Below are 5990 nucleotides of genomic sequence, written 5' to 3' on the forward strand. Positions count from 1 at the left end.
ACTTTTTCCATTGACTTACATGTTAAATTTTTTGCATACCCCTGGATTTTCGATGATGACTCATTATAACGGAAGAACGAGGTCGATTCACGGTACCAAATCTTTTGGACATTATCAGCATTAGGTCAACTAATGATTGCGTAATTTTGATCGAGTTCGTGCTGTTGGTACCAGAGGAAATCGCCTTTAATGGTTGAGCCATAAAAGCAATGAGAATGTTCGAATTGGCGCGATTTTAGGCCACTTGCGTTTAGTAATTTAGGTCATTAATAAGCGCATGCGATAGTCGGCACTACTGGGATATTACCCCGAAAAACATGATCGCGATTGACCTTATGGTTCAAAAGTTATTGGGTGTCAAAAATAGACACGGACTTAGTCTAATTTTCAGAAAAAGAGGTTTTAGATCACAACCAGATTTATTGTGTTATATGTGGTGAGTGTAGTTGCTGAATTGAGAGAAGCAACCATCAGTAGTTGATGGGGAGGTAAGTGATTGTCTACGGTTATGGATAAGTCAATGCATCAAGCAGTGGTATGGTCCAGACTGTAGCTGTTCACGCATCTATTCCTGTTATTCTGTTGATGTTTGGTGGTTGAAGAGACGGGCCTGAATGGGTTTGGATCGTCAATCATCTTATCACCACACACTATTATACAAAGGTAGAGTACCTGCAAGACCTAAGGTCTTCCTTGGTACGACTGACAATATCTATGAGAGTTGGGCTTTAATGCTATCAGACTTCATATCTTGCATATATGTTCAAACTAGTCACTCAACAGAGTGAGCAGTATTAGTATTGAGCTCTGCTTGTGCAAAGCAGACCGCAAATTGATCCAAGAAATTGGTATCAAGCGGTTATAATACTATGCTGTTTAGTTGACTTGCAAACGTACCCAGCAATGGTTACTCCTGCTAGATATGCTTGCATATTCTAGTGGAAGAAGATGGATTCTAAAGAGATTTCTGCGGAATCATCTTAATGCACGACATAAATCTCGATACCTCATTAAAGTTAGCATCCACTTGCTGGTTGTTATCTGAGGATATCGTATTTATAGCTGCAAAACAACTTGTTTAGCATTTTACTTTGCTAAAACATCAAGTTACCTGGTTGATCCTGCCAGTAGTCATATGCTTGTCTCAAAGATTAAGCCATGCATGTCTAAGTACATACTGTTTATAAAGTGAAACCGCGAATGGCTCATTAAATCAGTTACGGTTCCTCGGATATTCTTTTTTACATGGATAACTGTGGTAATTCTAGAGCTAATACATGAACAAGTGTTCCAACCTCAGCTTGCTGACGGAAGGATCGCATTTATTAGTACAAGACCAATGATTCTTATTCACCTAGAACCCTGTTCAGTGATTTCGGTCGCTGTCTAAGGACTAGCAGTGGGGATCTTAGCAACTTCGGTTGCATTTCTTGTGATGACTCTGAATAACTGAGCAAATCGTATGCCTCTGAGCCGACGATGTATCCCTCAAGCAACTGCCTTATCAACTGTCGATGGTAGGTTATGCGCCTACCATGGTTGTAACGGGTAACGGGGAATTAGGGTTCGATTCCGGAGAGGGAGCCTGAGAAACGGCTACCACATCTAAGGAAGGCAGCAGGCGCGCAAATTACACAATCCCAGTACGGGGATGTAGTGACGAAAAATAACAATACGGGACTCTATTGAGGCCCCGTAATTGGAATGAGTACAATTTAAATCCTTTAACGAGGATCTATTGGAGGGCAAGTCTGGTGCCAGCAGCCGCGGTAATTCCAGCTCCAATAGCGTATATTAAAGTTGCTGCGGTTAAAAAGCTCGTAGTTGGATTTCAGTCGAACCTATGGGGTCCACTGATTAAAGGGTTAGATGGTGATGTTAGGTTTCTTGCTTGTGTCTACGGATGCTAGCTTGAACCTTCATTCCTCTTTCCTGGTGGTTACATTCATAGTGTTTAGACAGAAAATTGCTCGATATTTGCTATCAATGCTCTTTACCGAGTGTTGATTCAAGCGATCGAGACTTTTACCTTGAAAAAATCAGAGTGCTCAAAGCAGGCGTCCAAAACCTCGAAAGAGGTGCCTAAAAACGGTATGGTCAACCATCTATATGATGCGTACCACTACCTTAACTTGAATGATCTTGCATGGAATAATGGAATAGGACCTTGGTTCTATTTTGTTGGTCTTAAGAATCCAAGGTAATGATTAAGAGGGACAGACGGGGGCATTTGTATTGCGGCGCTAGAGGTGAAATTCTTGGACCGTCGCAAGACAAACTACAGCGAAAGCATTTGCCAAGAATGTTTTCATTAATCAAGAACGAAAGTTAGAGGTTCGAAGGCGATCAGATACCGCCCTAGTTCTAACCATAAACGATGCCAACCAGCGATCATTCTGAGTAACTAATTTCATGACTCGAATGGAAGCTTCCGGGAAACCAAAGTTTTTGGGTTCCGGGGGAAGTATGGTTGCAAAGCTGAAACTTAAGGAATTGACGGAAGGGCACCACCAGGAGTGGAGCTTGCGGCTTAATTTGACTCAACACGGGAAAACTCACCCGGCCCGGACACTGAGAGGATTGACAGATTGAGAGCTCTTTCTTGATTCAGTGGGTGGTGGTGCATGGCCGTTCTTAGTTGGTGGAGTGATTTGTCTGGTTAATTCCGATAACGAACGAGACTCTAGCCTACTAAATAGACTTGCAGTTTACACTGCAGTACTCCCCCTTAGTCAACCTGTGGGTGGTAGTATCTCTTGATGGTTTCGGCTGTTGAGGGCTCTGCTGCTATTAGCCTACAGAATTGGCTAGGGTAAGGATGCTGTAGCACTGTAAGGACTTCTTAGAGGGACAAGCGGCGCTCGCAGCCGCACGAAACAGAGCAATAACAGGTCTGTGATGCCCTTAGATGTCCGGGGCCGCACGCGTGCTACACTGAAGTGGTCATCGTGCATACTGTTTCCTGCTCCGAAAGGAGTGGGTAACCGCTTGAACCCATTTCGTGATGGGGATTGGGCATTGTAATTATTGCCCATGAACGAGGAATTCCCAGTAAGCGTGAGTCATTAGCTTGCGTTGATTACGTCCCTGCCCTTTGTACACACCGCCCGTCGCTACTACCGATTGAATGATTTAGTGAGGACTTCGGACTGGTCAATCCAGACCATTGGGAAACTAGTGGTCGGATTGTGCTGGAAAGATGTTCAAACTTGATCATTTAGAGGAAGTAAAAGTCGTAACAAGGTTTCCGTAGGTGAACCTGCGGAAGGATCATTAACGTATTACCCTCTTATTATAAGAGAAATACAACCTTCAAACAATCAAACACTCTGCATAGTGATATTGTAGATGCTAATATGGTGAATGCAATTGAATTGTATTTGCATTAGAGTCGCAATTGTGAATGTTTAATGCAAACATTTAGCCATTGCAACATGATTCTAACTTGCATTACATTCGTTCATTCATACATCCATCTTTCATTATCCAATGCAACAAAGAGTGAGGGTTATCTAACGATAGCCATAATTTCTTTTGCAAAACAATTGTAGTTTATAATGAAAAGCCTGTCTTGCTACATACTTGGTACCTGTTCAAGTCTTCAGCTTATGCTGACGGCAAGGTTTAAAGAAGGAAGTTTTACACTTCTTCGCCTAACTAAGTAAAGACAACTATGGTTTTTATAAACTGCATACAATTGTTTTCAAACCCTCTCAATGCAGATTTAGGATACTTATTAAAAGTCCCACGGTGGCAAAGATACATCTTCAAGCGGTGGATCACTCGAATTACCAATCGATGAAGAACGTAGCTAGCTACGATAATCGGTGCGAATTGCAGGACACGCCGAGCACTTGAGCTTCCAACGCACATTGCGGCTTTCGGGTCTTTTCCGAGGTCACATCTGTCTGAGAGTTGAGATGTAAAATAATCAACAAAACACTTGCATACTACCATATATGCATTGTTTTGAGAGGATTGTATATTTATATGCATGAATCTTGATGTTTTATTCCTTTTCTTAATTGCAATTCGTTGCAATTTAGTAAGGAGAATCTCAAATCTACTTGTTTCACATGATAAATTTTGTGTACAATGCATATTTCATCTCTGCAAGCAGTATATATGAATAGATACTAGCATGAGATTCTAAGGTTAGTCGCCTATCTGACGACGCTAAAGTCGTATTGCAGATAACTATGGTGATCAACTAACCTGTTAACTGATGAATCTTCTTGCACTTGTATAAATCGTACAAATAGTAGCTATTTCATGCTGTTAAAGCAGACCTAAGAAGTAATGCAAAGGCAAAATTTGTGCAAACATTAAAGTAGATTTACGTTGCTTGCTTGCAAACAACACAAATAAACATTAATCAACTTAATCAATATTTTTGATCTCAGATCAGGTGAGGTTACCCGCCGAATTTAAGCATATAATTCAGCGGAGGAAAAGAAATCAAATGAGATTCCCTGAGTAACGGCGAGTGAAAAGGATGAGTCCGGCGCAAAGGTTTTCCATTGAAAGGTGGAAAGCGGTGCTGCGTAATGGCTAGAGTCACGATTATTTCAACTAAATCTGCAAGTCCCTCTGACAAGGGCCCTCTTCCCAGAGACGGTTCTAGGCCGGTGGCAGATCTTGGTTAATGGAATATCGATTACTGGCTTTAGTCGCGGATAGAGTCAGATTGCTTGAGAGTGCAATCCAAATTAGGAGGTAAACTCCTCCTAAGACTAAATACGATGGTAATATCGATAGCAAACAAGTACCGTGAGGGAAAGTTGCAAAGTACTTTGAAGAGAGAGTTCAAAAGGACGTGAAACCGCTTGTAGAGAAACGGATAGAACCACGAAGTGTAGCTGAGAGGAGAACTCAGCTTCTCTTGTGTATTGTTGCCTTTTTCTATTCAGTGCTAAGAATGCTTTACAGCGTTCCAAGATCAGTAGGTTAAGGGGTAACTTTTAGCCTGCCCTTGGATCTTGGTATTGATAGGAGGAGTGCAATATGTGCATGAGGAGTGCATTTTCTCAACTCTCGTGCTCAACCACGACCAATGTGAAGGAGAGTGCAAAACTCTTGTTCAAGTGATAACAGCAAGGTGTACTAAACACACACCTAATCAGCATTTAGTTTTCACAGCTACTAATATTCCTTGCGTTATTAGACTTAGCCTGTGAGCTAGTGTTGGCAACTGTTACCACAGTCACATTGGAGATGAATCTCTGCTTATGCAGGGTCAACAATGCTTGTCATCTGCTCTGACGAATCCGACTAGTCTTTCGTTGATGATGTCTGTTTCTTCACCTGGTGTTGAAACAACTCATGGATTGGCTGGCTTTTGGTGGTTTGTTGGTAAAAGTGGCAAGCTTACGTTAACCTAGTGATTCTGTGGTCAGTAGATCGGTACTCTATCCGACCCGTCTTGAAACACGGACCAAGGAGTCTAACATGTATGCAAGCTGATCAGTCTTGTTTAGGCTTGAAAGGCGAATTGAAAGAAATTGATATGATGTATGCTTGTAAGAGTATACCGCAATATCAGCCCGTGATATATCCACTTTACCGAGATTTTCGCGGAGCACTAGTATATATGTTAGTACCCGAAAGATGGTGAACTAAGCCCGGACAAGATGAAGCCAGAGGAAACTCTGGTGGAGGTCTGTAGCGATTCTGACGTGCAAATCGATCGTCAGATCCGGGTTTAGGGGCGAAAGACTAATCGAACCGTCTAGTAGCTGGTTTCTTCCGAAGTTTCCCTCAGGATAGCTGGCACCAATGGAAGTACCAGTAGCATCCGGTAGAGCGAATGATTAGAGGTCTTGGGGCCGAAATGGCCTCAACCTATTCTCAAACTCCTAATGGTGCGAAGTTCAACTTGTTAAACTTTTAAAGCTGAACATACTTTGTATGATGGTGCCCAGTGGGCCATTTTTGGTAAGCAGAACTGGCGCTGTGGGATGAACCAAACGTTAGGTTAAGGTGCCGATGCT

The 5990-nt window shown here is 42.3% G+C and overlaps 2 non-coding genes and 1 pseudogene across 2 annotated transcripts; all 3 read left to right on the plus strand.

Moving 5' to 3' along the window:
• The first annotated feature begins 1108 nt into the window (after positions 1-1108).
• Positions 1109-3276, plus strand: LOC149093100 (small subunit ribosomal RNA). The gene has a single exon (XR_016200407.1). It is a non-coding gene; the product is annotated as a small subunit ribosomal RNA (ribosomal RNA).
• Positions 3277-3763: 487 nt separating this feature from the next.
• Positions 3764-3918, plus strand: LOC149093101 (5.8S ribosomal RNA). Its single transcript, XR_016200344.1, has one exon. It is a non-coding gene; the product is annotated as a 5.8S ribosomal RNA (ribosomal RNA).
• A 476-nt stretch (positions 3919-4394) lies between these two features.
• On the plus strand, positions 4395-5990 carry LOC149093102 (large subunit ribosomal RNA; annotated as a pseudogene; the record flags this gene model as incomplete).

This window comes from Tetranychus urticae, unplaced genomic scaffold (assembly GCF_039701765.1).
Source record: "Tetranychus urticae isolate SD_2017Ah unplaced genomic scaffold, NJAU_TeUrti_SD_1.0 Scaffold_4, whole genome shotgun sequence".
Classification (NCBI taxonomy): Eukaryota; Metazoa; Arthropoda; class Arachnida; order Trombidiformes; family Tetranychidae; genus Tetranychus; species Tetranychus urticae.